General features: G+C 41.7%; 1 long non-coding RNA gene across 1 annotated transcript in view; it reads right to left on the bottom strand.

Annotated features, from left to right (window-relative positions):
• Positions 1 to 20,485, bottom strand: part of LOC135176791 (uncharacterized) — a 129,239-nt gene that overhangs the window by 88,321 nt on the left and 20,433 nt on the right. Inside the window, exon 3 of the long non-coding RNA XR_010302822.1 lies at positions 955 to 1,032. This is a non-coding gene — a long non-coding RNA (uncharacterized LOC135176791). The remainder of the gene's footprint in view (positions 1 to 954; positions 1,033 to 20,485) is intronic.

Genomic DNA, 20,485 nt, shown 5'->3' with positions numbered 1-20,485 from the left:
CTCATTTTGCAAAGCTCTTTTGCTGGAGTAATGGTTTGCAGTTCACATAAGCCACAAAGCTCATGCAGTATGACCTCATATTACAGATGACACAATTTAACATGCTTACTTATTGCAGCCAAGTTTATGAAATAGGATGGAAAGTTCTGCTGGTCTCTGAGGCCATTTTGCTGCTCTTGAATCATAAACGAGTTTATTTTGTCATCTAAAGATCAGCCATATCATCTGCAGCACACAAGCATAGTGTGTTCACCATTAATCCCTTGGTTATTAATCTGCCTTGTGGTAGCAGCCCTGGTTCAGAACCCAAGCAGAGAAAAACAGGGGTTGAACTTGATAGTCATAAAATGTTTGCTCTCCATGTGTGACACACCTGTGGCCAAATGTGGCATTAGTCAACACAGTGTAGCAAACACCCAGATTACACAGTTCAAAAACAATATCCCTTTTGTAAGATACACTGTCTCTACAAGTGAATATATTAGTATTACTAATAACAGCCTAATATTAATTCAAAGCTGTGCTGTCACCTGCCACAGAACAACGTCAGTGTGTGTAGCTCCATCAGTTACTACATTACAGGGGTGCCTGAAGCCTTGTGCTGACAGTAAGTGAAGCAAGTATGAGATTTAACATATTTAACTGAATAATAAAAGAATAAATTTAAACCATTACACCTTTAATTTAATATATGCATGTTCTTCACTGCAGCAATTACCCACAAGTCCACAAAGAACAGTCTGAGCTTCAGGCTATCAAGCAGTTTGTTCAGGATGATTCTTTTGGATGATAGCACTTCATGGTTTCCAAAATAGGTTTGTTCATTACCTTACTTTCTACTAAACAGGATTTCTGCAAGATGCCCCTTTCAAGCGTTTTCCAGAGGTCTTTGAACCATGAAAAATATCAGAAAACTGACACGAGAGTGATTTCAGCATCATAAAGCAATTATACCAAAACTGTGTTCTGACACTGTCTGTAGTCCTTTAATCAAGGAAAACATTTGTTCAGCCAGGAATGGATGAATGGGAGCTGAAAGGGAAAAAAAGATCTGTTTAGAATTATTAACTTCATTTTCCAGCTTGATTTTTAAGACAAAGCAAAAACAAATAACCCTCACTACATATAAATCCACGGGCTTAGCTATTCTCACTTAAGTAGGGTTACAGAAGTTCGTGATAAGCGAAAGCTTTGTCTGCTATGTTTATCTCAGTCTGTAGCCTTCCAGAAATCTCTTCCAGATTTCTGAAAAGGCTCTGTACCCTGGTGTGTTGAGGGCATTCAAATGTTCTAGTTGGATCACCCTCGGCAATTAGCAACTAGACCCTTTGTCAGAGCAGGCCAAATACTAGTCTCAGGGCACCATGTTCCTAGCACAAATGTTAAGTTGGAGCCTGACTTTTACAAATGTAAGATCCCAACGGCCCTTTTTTTATTTTTCTTTTTTTTTTTTCTCGTTGTTTTGGTTACTTTTTGTTCCTGTTTTAAAGCTCAAAACCTTAAGCAGTAAGGAATTTGGCCCCTTACTCTGTCATTCTCATGTAAATTCTGTTTCGTCAGGTAGTCTGTCAAGCCAGCTGGTTTCCAGGGGCCATGCCAGCAGTTTATCTTACTTTACTGTGCAGTATGACGGAGAAGATAAGGGAAAGGGTCACAACAGCATCAGAAACCCCACGTTTGTTAAGCATATTTGCTACCACAATCTCGTTGCCATTGGCTCTTTTTCCTGTGTAGTTGTACAGAACTCATAAAACTGTTCTTAAATATTGACCTATTTTATTTGTGTAGTTATCCTCTTAGCTCATTTGATTCTAAAATAATCAATAATGTATTTACCTGACAAAACATTTCATCAAACGTTTTCCTTCCTGGCCAGTAAAAGATTCAACCGTTGAAAGGTGTTGCTTTCTTGCCTTCCAGCCTCTAACTAAATGCTTTGTTGATTCAGAAAAACATGCAGAATAGGTTTGGTCTTATCTAGCAAGTGTAGGTTGTAAAAAGATTGTACTTTTTGAAATATACAGCTGGAATGTTGAAAGAGGATTAGGAACTTTCCACAGAATGCATTTATATGAAAGAGATTCTTGGAATGAAAAGCTGATGGCCTTTCATAAAAGTTTTGGTGTCTTTGAGAAGTGAGGGTCACAATTTTTAGTGCTTAAGGTTAAGTAAACTGGTACTGCAATATTGTGGTGAGGAGCCAAAATAAAAGTATCATTACGTAGCATTAAACATGGCAGCTGTCCCATCAGTCTGCAGGATGGAACTACGCTTCCCACAGAGTCACTGCAACAAGCTCCACGTCCTGTAGAACCAGGACAAAATGTTTCAGTCTGCTTCTGCAAACAGAAATTAACTTTATTTGAAGAATGTTAAACAATTTTAGCTTAAAGACCTGAAAGGTAGGATTTGGACATCTGAAGATTCTGGGAACTTTGGTTGTAGATTAAAACTTAATGTCTGCCATGCTTTAGTGTGGATTTGTTTTAAAATGCAATCATGCTTCACAGGAAAAGAAAGTGATTTTTAAAGATTTCTAGTATCTGAATCTATCTATCTACCATAATCCAATAAACCAAACTAGCTTAAGCATAAGATAAACTAAATTGACTGTCTCTAATATATTTTCACATCCTTTAAATGAACCTGGTTGGGATTAAGTGCAATTAAAAAAACAATCTGCCCATGGTTTCCCCTGAGAAAAGTCTTTAAATTTCTATGTGCAAAGGCACATAATTCATAGCCTAGTATTTATTTACATTTCATGAAGGATATACGACCAGAAAGCAAAATGTGTTGTTCTCCCTGCAATGTTCTTACTGGGGTGAGAGGGGTTCACAGTATCACAGTATCACCAAGGTTGGAAGAGACCTCATAGATCATCAAGTCCAACCCTTTACCACAGAGCTCAAGGCTAGACCATGGCACCAAGTGCCACATCCAATCCTGCCTTGAACAGCTCCAGGGACAGCAACTCCACCACCTCCCCGGGCAGCCCATTCCAGTGTCCAATGACTCTCTCAGTGAAGAACTTTCTCCTCACCTCCAGCCTAAATTTCCCCTGGCATAGCTTAAGGCTGTGTCCTCTCGTTCTGGTGCTGGCTACCTGAGAGAAGAGAGCAACCTCCTCCTGGCCACAACCTCCCCTCAGGTAGTTGTTCAGTCAGTGCTTTGAACTTCCTTCTTTGTGGATAAAGGACTCTGCTAAGAAGTTGTGTATTCACAACAAGGTTAAAGCCTGTGCTTAAGCTAGGTAAGAAGTTTTTATCGAGCACAGCCAGAGAAAGGAGGAGAGGGGGAATACTACAGGTCCCTCACAAGTATGCCGTGCCTAACGCCTCAATAAACGCAGGCGCTGTCACCTGGGATTTCCTAGTTAATAATCACTAGGAAAGGCCATAGAACATGAAAACGGCAAAATCTGCTGCTTTAGTGCCTGAGAATATGATCCAAACTGAGTGGTGAAGGTTCCAGAGAGGGCGAGGCAAGACGAGATGACCTGCGGGAGTGAGTGGCAGCCATTTCTTGCCAGGCCAGCAACCCTTCGCAGCAAAGCCTCCTTAGTCCTCAACATGGCACTCACCATTTTCCTTCCTTCTGCTGTCCCTGTTTCCACTCCTCTCTCACATCTGTTACCCCAGGGCTGACAGCAGACAGCAAAATGTCCGAGAACTGGAAAAAACCTCCTTCCAAACTGCGGATGTTGCTCCCCAAAGAGGAGGCAGGCAGGTCACTGCTCAGCACTGAGGGGAGCTGGGCACGCTCAGGCAGACTCCCTCCCCTCAGAGGCTGTGACGCGGGGGCCGAGGTTTAAAAGAGGCTGAAGATTTTGTGAGCTCTCAGTTTTTAGATCACAGAGTCCCACAGGATGGTAGGGGGGTTGGAAGCGACCTCTGGAGATTAGAATCATAGAATGGGTTTAGGTTGAAGGCACCTCAAGCATTATCCAGTTCCAGCCTGCTGCCGTAGGCAGGGGACACCTCCCACGAGAACAGGTCCGCTCAAGGCCTCATCCAACCTGGCCTTCAACACCTCCAGCGAAGGAGCACCCACAGCCTCCCTGGGCAACCTGCTCCTGTGTTTCACCACCCTCACTGTAAAGAACTTCTTCCCAACATCTAGTATAAATCTCCCCTCTTCACGTTTAAACCCATTACCCCTTGTCCTGACATTGCAAGACCTTGCAAATAGTCCCTCCCTGGCCTTCCTGTAGGCCCCCTTCAGATACTGGAAGGCCACTGTAAGAATTAGATTATAGGCTGTGAAAAGGAAACAAGGGTGATGTCTACTTCACTCATAGACCTGCTGAGATGTATAAGAACCAGAACATAAATATAGATAGAGGAATTGCATTCCAGGCTTTTTGGGCTGCACTTCTCTCTCTAACCTGCCTGACAAATCCACCTCCTTCTTAACCCACCCCCCCAGCCAACCCTCTAAACTATCCTAAATGTAAGGCAAAATCTGGGGTAAGGTAGAAGAGTGGGAGAAGGTGGAAGGGTGGTTGAGAGCCCTTCTGGGGACTCAGGTTTCTGGGAAGGGTGTTGTGTTTCTGTATTATTTTTTCAACTTGCATATTTCTGTATATATTGTAAATATCTGCTTTTATATTGTGCTAAGCTGTAAAGATAAAGTTTCCTTCAATTTCCAGATCAACTGAGCTTCGTCTGGATGATTTTCACAAGTGTGGGGGGGGCAGGCAGCACCCAAACCATCACAGCTGCTAAGAATCTGCTGATTCTAACTAAATAAGAAAATATTTGGTAATGTGTTTCTTGATAACTTTTTTTACCCATCAACTGTTGCCTACAAGCAGAAGAAAAATTAGCCACTGTCCAGCTCCAGATAAGGAGTAAAAGAAAAAGCTCTATCTCATAGCTGCAGAAAGTTGCCAGCAGCTGTTAATCTCCAGGCTGGGGTGATGCCCTGCTTTTGCTGCAGCTGTGAACACTCTGCAACCTTGTACATCCTAGGGTCACTGAAGCCATTCTGGTTTTCAGGCTGCTGAATAAACCATCTCCCAGATAATGATTAACACAGAAAACAAAGATGTCCAAGACTGCATTGCCACTTATGGGCAAAGACAAGATTGTTTTGCTCATTTTCCTAGCTGAGGAAAGACAGTGTATTTACACTAACACAAACCTTCTAAAGTAACAACAGACTTATCTTTCAGAAATATGTTTTATGAGGGACGGGGTCACGCCAGCGGCAGCTCTTTGGGATCTTGCCGTATAATTACATAGCACAGTCCCTATCTTGGAAAGTAAGACTGTCCTCTGCCTACACCATCTTGCATAGATACGGTACAAAATCCTGTGGGACTGGTCAAGACCATGGCTGTACATCATTCCCAACAATAGTGTCACCTTCTGCCATTCTCACAGAGAAGCTCTGCTGTACCACTCAAATATTGGGTACGGTGCCAAATAGGGAGTGCAGCTGACACAGGCAAAGGGAAGCCAATGGAATTATGATTAAAAATCACATCAGTAGTAACAATGACAGAGGTAGTCATAAGCCCTTTAAAGGGCTCTATCTTATTTGCATTTTCTTATGATGCTTGGAAAACTTAGTGTAAGTTTAGCTTCTGTTATTAAGACAAACCAGCTCCGCGGTGGTGCTGTCAGCCATACTAATTAAAAGTCAGCCTCCAAGTACTTAAATCTTGTCTACACTTGAAAATTATTTCAGTTCAAGGTAGCACATACATTTAAATTGCAGCAGCTGCTCCACTTAAATGAAGATATTTATTTTAGAATACGACTGCCTTGGAACTTTGATCAAATTGAAACAGAGCAGTTGCTGCTGTGTCCTGTCCTTTACCCTGTGGTAAAGGGTTGGACTTGATGATGATCTGTGAGGTCTCTTCCAACCTTGGTGATACTGTGAATGAATTGATCTCTGCATAGAAAATGATTCAGTGACAGCTCCTACTGAGTACCCCCATGCACAGGTGAGCCTTCAGATGGCTAAGCAACTGCAGCACTCCTTCCAATATTCTTCTCTCTGCATTGTGCCTCACAAGCTGAGATAAAGCTGCAAGCAATACATGATACATTTCTGCAGACAACATCCTGAGCTAAACTGATGATGTAGTTATTGAATTTTTAAGGACCTGCAGTGTTTCTGCAAAGCTCCTTTTATGGTTTGAAGCCTAAAAAAAAAAAAAAAAAAAACTTAAACCTGGATGAAGTAACCTAAGAAAATGTAAGTTAGTTTTTTAATATTTTATGAACAAGTACTTCTGGAATAGAGAACAAAAAGATTGTGAACATTTGGGATCTTTTGGGGATCATTTTCTTTTATAATGAACTGTAGAAATATAATTATCAGCCAATTTAAGAAATGGCTAGAACATGAACACCAGGGAATGTGAAAACTTCCAGTTACCATCAAGGGTGCTTTTGCAATTAAATTTCAAGAGCCCACAATAATCGGGACATTTAGAAACGTTAGACTACCTAAAGAGCACAAAACAAAGTTCCCAAAATTCTTCTCTATTCAACTTTCCTACCTGCACATTGAAAGCAGGTAGGAGAGCATTAGGAAAACTGAATCTTTCCTAATGTTCACTACAGAATAGAAATTGCAGCTCAACAACACTGCTGTTGGGGGAAATTATCTAAGGCAAAGGCTAGAGAGGGCATGGAACAGAGTAATGGAATATGTGCAGCTTGACCCTCATCATCTAACCTGGAAAATATGCCTAAGGTAGAAAAATGCTCTTTGAAAGGAAAGGCTAACCTCACTGAAAGAAATGTAAGTGGGGGAAAAGAAATAGTACTTCAGATTGCTTTCTAAGGAGTTCATAGTCCTTAGCTCACAGCTCCAGGTTGATCCTCAGGGTTTGAACACATCCAGAAAGGAAATTCAGAGAGATTAGTTTTGGTCAGGATCTTAAATGAAGTATCATTTAAATGAAGAGCCATTGCCTGTTTGAAGGAAGGGATCACAGTCTTCCCTTACCTATTTTAAGCAGAGATTTTGAAGAACGTTGAAGGAAGTTGCTAAATAGACAGATGTGTTTGTCAAAAAAATGTTCTTCATGTGCAAATAAACCACTTGGCTCCATGCAAGGGTGTTTGACCAGGTAAAAATACAGCATTTTTCACCTTCAACATGGAAAAGAAAATTCACGAGTGTAGTGTGAATGGAAAGGGACTTCTCTTGCTTTTAAATACAAAGCACTTTAATCATTACCTACTCTCTGGCAGAATTGCATCCTGACTTCTTGCTTAGCTGCCATCTATTTTGATGGGAGTCCTCCAGATTTTTTTTGTTAGAGGTCCTGCAGTAGATTCCCCTCAACCAGTTGGCTGACACTTCAAATGTTGCCACCTTCCTACAACACAAATAGAAATCTCCTGCTCTGGAAGTGATGGTGGTGAAGCTGCCATCCACTTAGTTATTACAGTGCAATATTCCCAAAGTAGCTAAGAGAGATAATGAATACTAAGAAATAAAGACCTAGAAATGCCACAATAAGGCAACCTCCTTCATACAGCCTGTTTCTTTTGTGTTTACCCTTCCCATTCATTTTCTTACACTGCTTTTAAATAAGATGTTTATTACCCTAGATGGGCTTATATGGGCAGTGCCCGAGGGAATAAGAGGCAGAGTGTCACTCTGGCACTGGCACCGCAGGACTGATAGGCCTTAGGAAAGGCTACTGCATCCATTTCTAGGCTCCCCCATTTCAAGTGGGACAGGGATGTACTTGAAGGAGTCCAATGGAAGGGAACAAGGATGATTAGGGGAGTGGAACACATGCCTTATGAAGAGAGGCTGAGAGACTTGGGGCTTTTCGGTCTGAAGAGAGGACTGAGAGGGAATCAAATAAATGCAATAGCAATACCATGAGGACTGGATGTCAAGGAGGGGGACAGGCTTTTTTTCCAATTGTCTCTGTGAGAGGACAAGCAGCAATGGATGTAAACTACAGCACAGGAAGTTCCACCTCAACATGAGGAATAACTTCTTTACTGTAAGGATCACAGAGCACCAGAACAGGCTCCCCAGAGAGGTTATGGAGTCTCCTTCTCTGGAGACTTTCAAGACCCATCTGAACATGTTACTAGGTGACTTGCACTACATTATATGGTCCTGCTTTGGCAAGTATTTTAGACTCAAAGATCTCCAGAGGTCACTTCCAACCCCTGACATCCTATTGATTCTGTGACATCATCCTTCTGCAAAACTACAAAATCTCAGGGGTGGTTGTCATGCCAACCACAATGTTTACCACGTCACAAAAAGTAACTGGTAGGAGCGAGCACCACATACTTTTTCTCAGACTAAAATATCCAAGAGGACTCCTGCACTATGCCAGTACCAGTGTCTTTATACCTATGTGCAAGTATGTGTGCAAATACACACACAGAGCAGGACCATACAGCCACTTTCCAAACTGAGCTGAAGGAAAACACAGCATAGAATTGCGCTGGTCATCCAGCTAGGATGAGAAGTTCCTCCTGCTGTATCCAACTGCTTTCTTGAAAATTAACCCACTTGGCAGTGGAGAGAGCTCACAGCTGGAAGCCACAAACAAGTCAAAGCAAATAAACAATCCCAAAATTAGGGTTTAAAAATCAAACATCATTTGAAAGTGCTAAAATTGGCTGGTGTCTAAAAGAATGCTTGGTAGCTCAACCCTTCTCTGCTGCACTTCAGAAATTAAGGAGAGAAACAGAGAAATAGTCCTAAGATGAAGCAATAAATAATGGGCACTTGCAACATATAATTTGCTTTGAATTAACTAGGCATGCTAAATTAATTCATCCATTATGAAAGGAGAATTTTCACTGTCTGTATTTTCAGACTCCCTACTGTGCTAAGTTTAAATGGGTGTTGAGGCAAGGAACTTCTGTCTTACTGCTAAATTAGTTTCCTTCCACTTACTATCTAGTTTCACACTCAGAGTTTGGAAGCCTAATGCTGATAGTAAGAATTGTCCCAAGGCCTTGTCTCACTGTTTATAGTGGTGATGGTGTACAGCTATGATGGCACTTAATGGGTAATGTATGACTCGATGAAAGGTTTTTGTCTTGAACATTTTCCCAGGTGTCTCTTCCCAAAGGGGTTAAAACATATAATGACTGTTATGTCACATTCAATAATAATTTTGAAGTCTTGGAAGGCTGAGGGCTGGTTGCATTGCAACATTATTTGAATTGCACTCTTGAGAAAATTTCAGTCTTTAAAATAGATGGTTGATGCAATATAGGATGATGGGTTATTAATTATATAGCTTAATAGCATCAAGAGCTATCCAGAGGAAGACATAAGCTTGGACACTTAGAGAATATCCAATATATTACTCTATTCTTAATAATGCACTAATGTGTTTTCAACTGCGCACAAGTTATATTTTCATGGACTGTACACCAGGATTTTCAAAATCACACTCAGAAAATTCCAGAAGCATTTAAAAAGGGAAAAAGAGAAGTATTGTCAATCCTCCCTTCACAGACAAATATTGGCAGTGAGGAAACCCATCCCATAAATACCTTCATGGCAGGGTCACATCCCTCTGCCCACACCATTTTAGGACAGATACAGCACAGCAAACACAAAGTCCAGCCCAGGCTTCCCAAGAGATGCACTGGGGGCTATGGGACAGGTTCTGAGCAGTAATGCCTCAGCAGGAGCATGGTTCACCAGCAGATCCCTATTTAAATTACTGACATCCCTGCTGGTGTCTGGAGAAAACTTGTTATAATTGGTGAAGAGGCACAAGCAAGTGATGGACAGCTACTGTCAGCACTGCCCCTTTGCTAGAGAAGCATTTGAACACCTTCTCTGTCGTTGTGGTGACAATATTACATCATTAGCCCATAGAGTTCCTCTCACACATGGACCATAACAGCAGCGTAAGGAAGAGGAGGGAGGCAAAAAACAGGAGTCCAAAACCTCAGGGTTACCCTCCTTGCAACAGGACTGTGATCCACTGTCTGGATTGCTCTGGCACCAAGAGCAAGCAGAAACATTAAACTTTCATTAGACTGCCATGACTGAACAAGCTGCATGAATCGATGCCTACTAAAGCTGTCCAAATAGTTTCTAGTGTCCTTTTTTGCAGTCTATTGATTTCTTCCACGCAGAAAGTGAACTACATTGCAGCAGAAAACCACATTGTTACAGAAAGTTCAAAGGGGCCGTCTCCTTCTGAGACTGAGAAGACAGGACCAGGCTTTGGCACAGCCTGTCCTCGCTGCCTCTGTCACTCCAATACCAAGCAGTATATTGTGTATATATTTTTTAGTGTTAAACATAACAGGCAAGAGGTATTGTCCCGTAAGTCACATGCTTCAAGATCTAAATCTATTTACAGAATTGCTTTCAGTTCCAGTGGAGATTAAAAAAAATTACATCTAAACAGAGTGAGTTTGAGCACCATAACAAGATGTGACTTAAAACATTGATTTTCTTATTAGCAAAGGTTACAGCACAAAGTATAAAGCATCCACTGCATGCAGAGCAAGGATAGACTGACATCCACTAGAGCAGGGAATGCCCTGGAACCTTAGAGGAAAACTTTGTAAAGCTTCACTAGGTATGGAACATAGAAATTAGAACCTGGGTGAAATACAATTAAGCCACCTGAAATGACTGGCAGATGATTGACTTGTAATAACCATCTTTAAATGGAGTCATCTCTGATTTCACCTGAGTGGCAAACAAATGGAGCAGACTGCCACTAAAGGGAGTGTCTCCCTTCCCAGCTGGAGGCTTGTGCTAGTTTGAGCCCTAGCTAGAATGTTTTGGTGAGAAGAATTATATTACAGGCTGTGAAACAGAACAAGAACATAATGCAGATAACAGAGTCACTCTCTGTCCTCTCTGGGATAGAACTTCTCTCTCTAACCTAACTGCCATCTGTGTGACTAATCCATCTGCTTCCTAACCCCCCTGGCCGACCCTCAATCTACCTTGGGCATAAGGTAAAGTCTTGGGTAAGTTAGAGGGTGGGAGGAAGGTGGAAGGGTGGCTGGCGAGCACCTTCTGGGGACTCAGGTTTCTGGGAGGGCTGTTGTGTTTCTGTATTACTTTTTAAATTGTATATTTCTGTAATAACTGTATATACTGTAAATATCTGCTTGTATATTGTGCTAAGCTGTAAATATAAAGCTTCATTCACTTTCCAGAGCCACTGAGTCTAGTCTGGATGATTTTCCAAAGTAGTGAGAGGGAGGGGGCAGGTAACACCCAAACCATCACAAGGCTGATGGCAATAAAGGGGATGTTTAGGCATATTACAGCTACAAGTCTGTGCTCTCTAATTTTCTTCTGCCAAGCTGAGACCAATCAGAGGAGTGCTTTAGGGAAGCATTTCAAGTACTGAGGAACTCAGTCCCAAGATATGAAAGAAATAAAAGTATCTCACAATCATAATTATGGGGACAGGCTTTCTCCATGATTCATTAACACTATCAAAGTTTCAATATAGAATATATATTAAACATTATTTATGCATTCCTTGAGCCTTCTCATGGAGGGGAAAAATCCTGCATTTCCTGAGCTAATGTGAACAAGGTAGTTTCTTTCCATATTAGAAGCATTTCAGAAAATTTATTCTGTATTTCTGAAATGGTCATTTACTTGGGATGAGTGACAGATGCCATAAACTTATTTGTATGTCACTTGTATGTCAGTTCAGTTCAACTGAACACAAATCTGTTCAGCCTGGTCAAGCACAATTACCTGCTGGAGCAGGATACATTGCTTTGCATTTATTACTATTAACAATGACACAGAAACACTAATTCAAAAGCAATTTTGATTAGTGTGAGGAATGAAGAGCTATGTATGACTTAAGTCCTTCCTTCTTCTGGAATTTAACATCATCACTACAGTATAATCATTTTATTATTGTTTGTGCTGTGATAGCAATTAACTTCCAATTATGAAGAAATTACAAGGAGCAGTACTAGATCAGCAGCACCCAGTTTTAATTGGTGGGGGAAGAGCTCAGGGAGGTGGTTTTCTAGGATCAGGATGCATGCATGTGCTCACAGGACTTGAATCTGGGGCCTTAGCTCCTCTTTCTTTCCAATGCCTTGACATTTTAGAAGTTTAGGCACATAGAACACACATATTCTGAGTGGATTGCAAGCCAGATCTAATCACACGTGGTTATAAAACACTCAGCACTCACTGTGGTGCTCTAAGTGTCACTTAAAGAACATCAAACCACAGAAGTGTGACCAGAGCAGGGCCATGTAAATTATTATAGGGCTGAAGCACCTTCCCTATGGGGACAAGTTGTGAGAATTACAGTTATTCAGCCTGGAGAGCAGTTGGCTCTGAGGAAACCTTATAGTGGCCTTCTAGCACCTGTGGGAGGTCTACAAGAGAGCCAAAAAAGGACTTTTTTACAAGGGCTTGTAGTGGCAGACAAGATGGAATGGATTGAAGCTTGAGGAGGGAAGATTTAGACTGGAGATTAGAAAGAAGTTCTTTACAGTGAGGGTGGTGAGACACTGGACAGGTTGCTCGGGAAGGTTATGGATGCCCCCTCCCTGGAAGTGTTCAAGGCTATGCTGGATGAAGGTTTGAGCAGACAGACCTAGTGGAGGATGTCTCTGTCTATGGCAGGAAGTTGGAACTACATGTTCTTCAAGGTCCCTTCCAACCCAGACCACTCTATGAAGTTAAAATTTAGACCACATCTCTGCTTATGAAATAAATTCCCATTGTTCATCATTCTTTCATTAAACAATTCAACAGAAAATTACATATAACCCCCAAAGAAGTGATGTTCTGTGCTAGCAGCAGATCAACATGATTCTGCATTTGTTTTTTTCCATCCTCACTTTCTGGTATCATACATAGTTTGGGGAATACCAGATTTTATTACCCCAGATGACTTCATAAGAGTGGGGGTGATGATTTTGAATCTCTTTAATAAAATGACAACAACAAATCCTTACAAATGGGACACACATTCAATAGAACAGGCAAGCCAATTCATATTTACATACTTAGATGGTGTTTATAAAACTCTGAAACAAAAGACAAAGGCTATGGAGTATGAAATGATGGATGGCAACCAGCCAAAAGCTTCAGATAGGTTAAGCTCATTTTTTCAGTATGTGCACTGTAGTCAATAAAAAGTTAGGGAGATGTGAAGTGACTGTTGCAGGAGAATTTAGAGCACCTCATACAGCTAAAATGCCTAATAGCCTGCAGCATACTTATGTGGTGGTGTGGTGGTCATGCTTGTTTCAGTTCTGCATGTGATAGCAGAAGTGTACTAGTTCAATAAAATGAAAATTAGATTATGAAGAAGAAAAACAATTAAAAATTAAAAGATAAATCATGAAGACAGAAACATTACACAGCACAGTTGTTAAGTTAAGAAGGTTGACCTTGCTGGACTTGTTGCCAAACCACTCAGCAGGCAAATCTGACAGTGTTCATCATACTACAATTTCCCTCATAGCCTTCCAGAGCGCCAGAAACTATCAGGATTCCCAAGGAGTTATCTAATTGTACACCTTACCTGAATGCTACTCAGCATAAGAAATGTTTAAAGAAAAAAAAATATATAATTCTATACAATGCAGAATGCAATTTGTCTTATTTTGTAAGGTTCCTGGTAAAGTCTTGGCTCTTGACACAGTGTAGTCAAAATCAATTCGCACTTCCATTCATCGTGCCTCAGGGATGAATGGACGTGGTCTTGGTGTCACATCCATAAGAACTGCTTCCATTATTCTCTGATCCCCCCAAAACAAGTATAATTCAATTGATTTTCTTTCTGCTGCTGAGAAGGTTACAAGGGACAAAGCCAGGGAAAATGAAAGAGAGTAGCAGAAAGGTAGAGCTCTGAAAGCACTAGGAATGGGGAGCAGCTAGAGTTAATAGAGGATGCTCATATACAGGGGTCCCTGGGGGCTGAGGGCTGCAGGGTTTTGTCTTCCTAAAACTCTGTCAACAGTAGCACCAAAGGAACACACTTTTAGTTTTGCAGTCTTTGCCCAGTTATGGCAATGGTGACATTATTTACACAATGCAAAACAGACTCTGCAGGAACCAGTTTCTTGGCTTACTCCTCATCAGATGCTCCTGAAATACAAAGAGCTCTTGCATGATGCTAGGTTCCTTCTATTTTTACTTTCTTCACTGGAAATAATGAACACTTTCTTCAATATAATTTCATCATCCTAACTAATGGGCTCACTAGAAAAAAAAAAAAATCAAGCTATGAGGAAAACACCACTTTTGATTTTTTTTTCTGCCAAGAGTATCTAATTAGAAATCCCATTCTCAAGTCCAGGCTTTGAAATGAAGCATTTTAAACTTAATATTACTGCTCAAAACTCAGCCCAAACCACACCTCGCTCTTCAGAATCATGTTGTTTCACTATTTAGATCTTGGAGTTTGCAGCACTTGGGACAAAATACCATCATTATTTGTGTTCCCAAATATTCTGTTTATACAACCACAACATAAAAATACAACAGAAAGAGTTATTGCCTTTTTTCCCTCAGAATTTCATGTAAGCTGTGATAAACATTCTAAATCCTTTCAGACAAATAGAGCATTTATAGCTATAGAGAGCAACAGGAGGCACAATGTGTAGACTGAATAATTTCAACAACAATCACAACATCAGTATGACCTTCTCAAATCACTTCCATGATAGGTCATTTTGCCTGTTCAGTACCATGATCTACAAGGCTTAAGGGCTTCCAGCAGCACCATGTATAGATAGACTTACTTGCACACACACTTTCAGCCTTGAGCTCAGTTTAAAATGCTCAGAAAAATTAGATCACATCATTTTAGATCTTACCATGCCAGCTGAACACAACGGGGACCTCCCATCTAGCTCCTTCCTTCCTCAAAAGAACTTTGTGCTGTAGTTGATGTTTTGGTCTGGTAAGCACTTAAGGATTTATTCTACTCTTTTCAAAGACAACCCCCATGATATTCCTCAGGATGCAATGTTGGGCTTCCTTCCTCCCTTCTGAAAATCTAACCTGTGCAGGAACAAAAAGCCTTGGAAGTTAACTGCTAAAGAAAAAAGCTAGCATAGCTCATCAGGCACGTAGGCTGATGAACTCCTCTGACATTTCATTTGTATCTTCCTCATTCTCACTTTGTGAAATCAGCACCTTCACACTCTCAAATTGAATTAGACTGGATGATCTCCTAGTACACCACTGAAGAGAGCACAAATGCTCCAGGCTCAGAATGACACTGCCCTGCTGAGGAAAAGACCTTAAAAGCATATGGAGAGTACTCTAGGTGTTGGTAGCCAAAACTCAGTCTCTGCATTTGTCATACTGAATTTCAAACTTTTTGTATTCTGTATTTCTGCCAGTATTTCTTCCCAACAGAAACTCCAGCTTAGGGCTGTGTGTGAAAAGGTGATTTCACATTTCACACATTTCACAGTGTAAGATAATTTTATGTATGGCATTAGAAAGAAACCAAATCTTTTTCGGATGTTTTGAAAAGTTCCTATCTCCATATTTTCGCAGCAGTAGCAGGGCCCAATATTTCTCTGCCACCCATCTGGATTTTAGGAAGACTGAGTTAAACATTTTATAATCTCTTAAAGAAACACAGTAAATGATAGCCTGTGCTTTCCTATGAAAGAGCACTAGTAACATGTCAGAGGCAACATCATCCACACTGTGCAGATGAGGCTGAGGTGTTACCACAGAGGCCCTACCTACAGAGCTCCAAACCCAGCTTAGACAAAATCAGACTAAAAACTTGCAATGAGACAAGGGCTAAGTTCACAATTACCTATGTATCTGAGATGCAATTAGCTACAATATAAATACCTCACTTTAAATCAGCTATGAATAGAGTACATGCCAGGGACTGCCATCTGCTCCCTAAGCCATAATTAACTGCCTGATTATGAAATACATATATATTTATCTAATTAGTTTTAATAGCCCTGCTTTTGCTGTCACTCTACAAAAAATAAGTGGGTCCTACTGCTTGATGAAGAGAGGCTGAAGATGTGAACAGCCCTCACGGTGAGCTGCTCCAGCAGCCAACACAACTGCGGTGGGGGTGAGAGAACAGTGTGAAGGAACACTCATAACTGGGAGCTGCTGCTTACCAGAAAGTTCTGCAAGACAACACCTAGCATATTGCTAAGCCAGGCCCTTTCTGACTGCTCAAGCATTAGGCAACTGTGGGGCACGATGCAAAGCCTGCCTTGGATCTCAGACAGCACACATGGTACTGTGAGTGCTGACTAACCAGGACAGCAGGTGTGCAGAGAGGCATAAATGTGCCAAGGGTGGACACTAAAAAAACACTGCTTCTTGAAACAAGTCAAGATCATTGATTGTACAATTCTACTGGCAAGACAATGCAGAAAGACTTTGTATGGAGACTGGGATTCTTAGCTATTTTATCCAGGAAAAAAAAAAGTATCCCTTGATACATTTTTCTTTTCCTGGGTCTCTCTGCAGTACAACCTGTCCTGCATCTGATATTAATTTCAGGGGGAGTAGCAGCAATGTTTTCCCACAGGACAGATTTTGTCATAAATTCCACATTTTGATTGCAACTCAGACACTTCCTTCAGGGTAAATACATTTAGGGCCAGATTTTAAAAGTATTTCAGATGCCAAGGGGTATATTTGACATCGATTTCCAAGTAAGCCTGGAGTCCAAATGCATCAAAATCAGCACAACCCCACTGAATCACTCACTCTTTTCAAGGGCTACAGGCAAGTCTAATTTAGACTTCTAGATTAGGAAGCAATATCATGACTGTCATATGACATGCCACAGGCATGAGACCTCTCATACCAGCCTACCCATGGAAAGCCTCTGCTGAAGGAATAGGCGACCTGCAGTCTCCCCATCCCTCTTTAGACACTTTGTGATCTTGCAAGACCCTCCCTATTGAGTCCTTTCCTCATACACCAGCACATGTTACATACACATTCTCCGGTTCTTTGGCAGCTCTCTATTTTAAAGCCTCTATTCCTTTCTGGAAGCAGTGAGGCCCATCCTTGAGTTAGGAAGTTAATGTGAAGCATCCAATAATGCACTGACAGGGCTTTGGGTTTCTCTGTGCTTATCTCAAACCAGACTTTTGGTAATTAGTGTTTATTCCTACAGGGGAATACCCAGGCACTGTACCAAGCTGCTGTAGAAGCTTACAGGCTTTCCCTCCATGACCGTGGTTGGGATCTCTGCTCATGTCTGCTTCTCCTCCAGGGCTCGCAGTTGCCCTCTCTGCACCACCATGCCAATGCTATTGGGATGCATCATCTGCTCCTCTGTCATTTATATAAGAGAAGACTCCATCATCCCAGGGAATGATTTCACCAAATCCACCATCAAAACCTGGTAAATTAAGTGTGACAAACTCGTTCTCACTTAATGCCCATGGTGGTACCAGCTGACAGCAGTGACACTGATGTGACTATCCCACAGCAGAGCAGGTACATTAATTTAGTAACATATTCCTGTCTCTATTTCTCAGCTTTTTTCCCTCTCCTCCACCCCCTGAGGACAGCTAGCTGAGGATGTCATTTCTTCCAGTCTGCAAGGTTAATAAAACCAAAAAAATTTCTATCCTCAGAAGTCCCTTTATTTTTAGCAGATGGGCTGGAATCCCTCGAGCCCCAGAGAGCCTGAGTAGTGTCTTTGCATGTTGCTGAAGGTTGAAAAAACTCTGACTGCAGTTCCTTTACTTATTTGGGGAGTTGAAGGCCTCTTGCAAGCCTGGATGAAATATTATTGCTCCACTGTGGTGATTATATGCTGTACAAAGCTGGCTCTATTGCAAGTGACGAGCAGGAGGAGACAGAGCACAGCTCTTTTTTTTTGGAGGTGATGAGGGAATGAAGCTCTTCAAATGGGACCAGTAAAATTAGACAGCTGTCCTTAGAGCCTCTTTCTTGAATGCCGCTCACAACCCCTCTCAACCTGATCATAAGACAACAACAGCTTGAACAACAGAATACAAGCTTCTGCTGTTCCAGTAAATAACCTAGGATAGACTTAATTTCTCACTTCTGCAGAATCCACCCAGCAGTGAGCCAAACAAGATGGTTTATCCCATAAGCAGAAGTCATGCAGCAAGCTAAAATAAATGAATTACCTATAATATGGTGCCATTACCCTATCCCTGTCTCTGCCACAAGCATCCTGCTCCCCATTCTTATCTGTATTCGAGAAATTAGGATCCTGTTCTGTAAGAACCATTAGCTAAAGGAGCTTCACTACTCTAATAGCTTTGCTTCCGTGAGTCATTACTCTTACTCCTGATGGCCTTCTGTAACCAAAGGGAACATCTTTGTGGCTGCATGAGAACTTCTCACAGACCAGGATTCACAAGTGTAATGCTGAATCAGGGCTTCCCTCCACTGAACAGCACTGGGCTCCTTAATTATAAGCAAAACCAGACAGATATTATATGCCATTTATAGGAGCAATTTCACATGTTCTGTGGGAAAAATATCACCATTTTCTTAACAAAAATTAAAAATAGAGAAACATATACACAAACCAATTATTAAACCACCACCCTTTTCCAGAAACGCTTCTCTGGCCCCACAGCATCAGAGGTTTTGGGTTATCAGGGTCAGAGACACTGGGCTCTCACCTCTGCTAGGAATTAAGAGAGTGACAGGACCATTCTTCACAATCATCTCGAGTAAGAAAATTGAAGCAAGCACCTCAGATGGAACAAGGATGACTTCCCTCTGTTAATTTATATTTTATCATAGATTTCAATTATGCTGCCCACTGAAGCGTGCAGGATTCACTTGCTCCTTGCTGTTGCCTCTATAAACAAGCAGAGCCAAAGCTGCATGTTCCTATGATCCCAACAGCCAAGCTTCCACAGCTGTGTGAAATGCTCAGGCTTCCACCACAGGCCCTGGCAACTGCATCACTTTGCTTCCTCTGCCAGATCGGATGGAGTTCTCTCCTCTGCCTCCACATTTTGCCACGCGACCTGAGAAGAACCATCTGCCTCATGAAGTCATGTTACCTTCAGCAGAGCCAGAATTTCTCAGAGTGCCAACCAACATTAAGCATTCTTATTTGCCTCTTTCGAAGCAGATCTTGGCATACACTTCCTAGGGAGAACATCTCTACCACACTCCTCAGGTTCCGGAGGAAGTCCAGCTTCCTCCCAGATTGGAGATTTTTAAACCATCTCTAAGTTTTCCTTTTCTCAGTTTACAGCCTAGACAGGTAGAAGCACCAACATTTAGATGACCAGAATAATGACAAGCTAATGATACATTAATTCTGACAAACCGTGAACTTGTTCATACTCAGAAGGAGCCCACTGTGAAGGCAAAAGAAAATGCCTTTTCCCCCACCTCCCTTGCTGAAGGCACCAGCTCTGCTGTACAGAGCAAAGCCTGTCCTGCACTCCTGCTGCAGGCCTTCCATCTGGTGATTTTCCTTGGGCTTTTTGTCACCTTCTTAACTCAGAAGCTGACTTCTTGACAGTAGGCAATGAGCATCTAAGTGCTCTCAGACAGCTCTCTTAGCAAGGGGCTTTCCTGAGTCAAAAAGTGGATGACAGCATGACATCTTTAGCTGTCAGGATCCATGACAACCAACCACTTTTCTCAATGATCAAGCACTTCTCCAGGTAAGGCTTAAGCAGGGGCCATGCAGCTCTGATCTATTACAGAGGGCACTGCAATAAGAACTTAGTAAAAAGCACTCAGCTCCATGTTTCTCAGGAGCTGTGGAATAAGTTTGGTGCAGTGTTTAATTCCCCAGACTTTCTAATGAGCCACAGTTAAAAGTCAAGGCAAAGCAGGTTCAGTCATGTGAGGCTGCGTGGACACAAGGTCACAATGCAATTCTTGCTGGGAAGCTGTGGTTTTTCTTAAAACTCTTGGACAAAGGCTGAAAACTAGACATGAACGACTGAAATTTGGAGGCTTTACTGTAGTCACAAACAGCTCTTGCCTGCACAGGGGAAAGATTGAGCACAGCAGCTTTAGTAAAGTACCATACAGATTTCTTTAAGACCTTTGTAAAGTGGCTCTAGGCTCACTAGGAGGAAAGGAAAAGTGCATTTGGTGGTTGGAGCAGAGAGGTGGGTGGGAAGCCATGTGCCCTACTGCTGAGCAATTCCATCAGTACTGCCACTGCAATAAAACTGGTAGCCACTGTGGCAAGAATTAGTTTGAGATTCGTGTTTGTAGAAAGCAAAAAAGCTTTGCCCTAAGAAGCATATTTGGTGCAATGTAAAGGGGAGAAGCTATTTTGCAGAATTGCAGATTTTCTCCCCCCTTCAATTGGTCTCCCTCTGTGCTTCTCCAAGCGTGTGCCTCCAAGCTCAGCTATTATTAATCCTGTAAAGTTGCTAGGAACCCATTCACGTGAGAAATGGTGAAAGCACATCCTCATCTGCATTTAGGAACTCAAGAAGAAACCAAAACAATCTCCCTAAACACGTGTCCCAGTAAGAGTGCTACAAAAATTCCAGACAAACATAAAGGGCAAAGTCCTCACTGTAACCAG

This window comes from Pogoniulus pusillus, chromosome 7, assembly GCF_015220805.1.
Source record: "Pogoniulus pusillus isolate bPogPus1 chromosome 7, bPogPus1.pri, whole genome shotgun sequence".
Classification (NCBI taxonomy): Eukaryota; Metazoa; Chordata; class Aves; order Piciformes; family Lybiidae; genus Pogoniulus; species Pogoniulus pusillus.
This window is presented reverse-complemented; position numbering and strand designations above follow the sequence as displayed.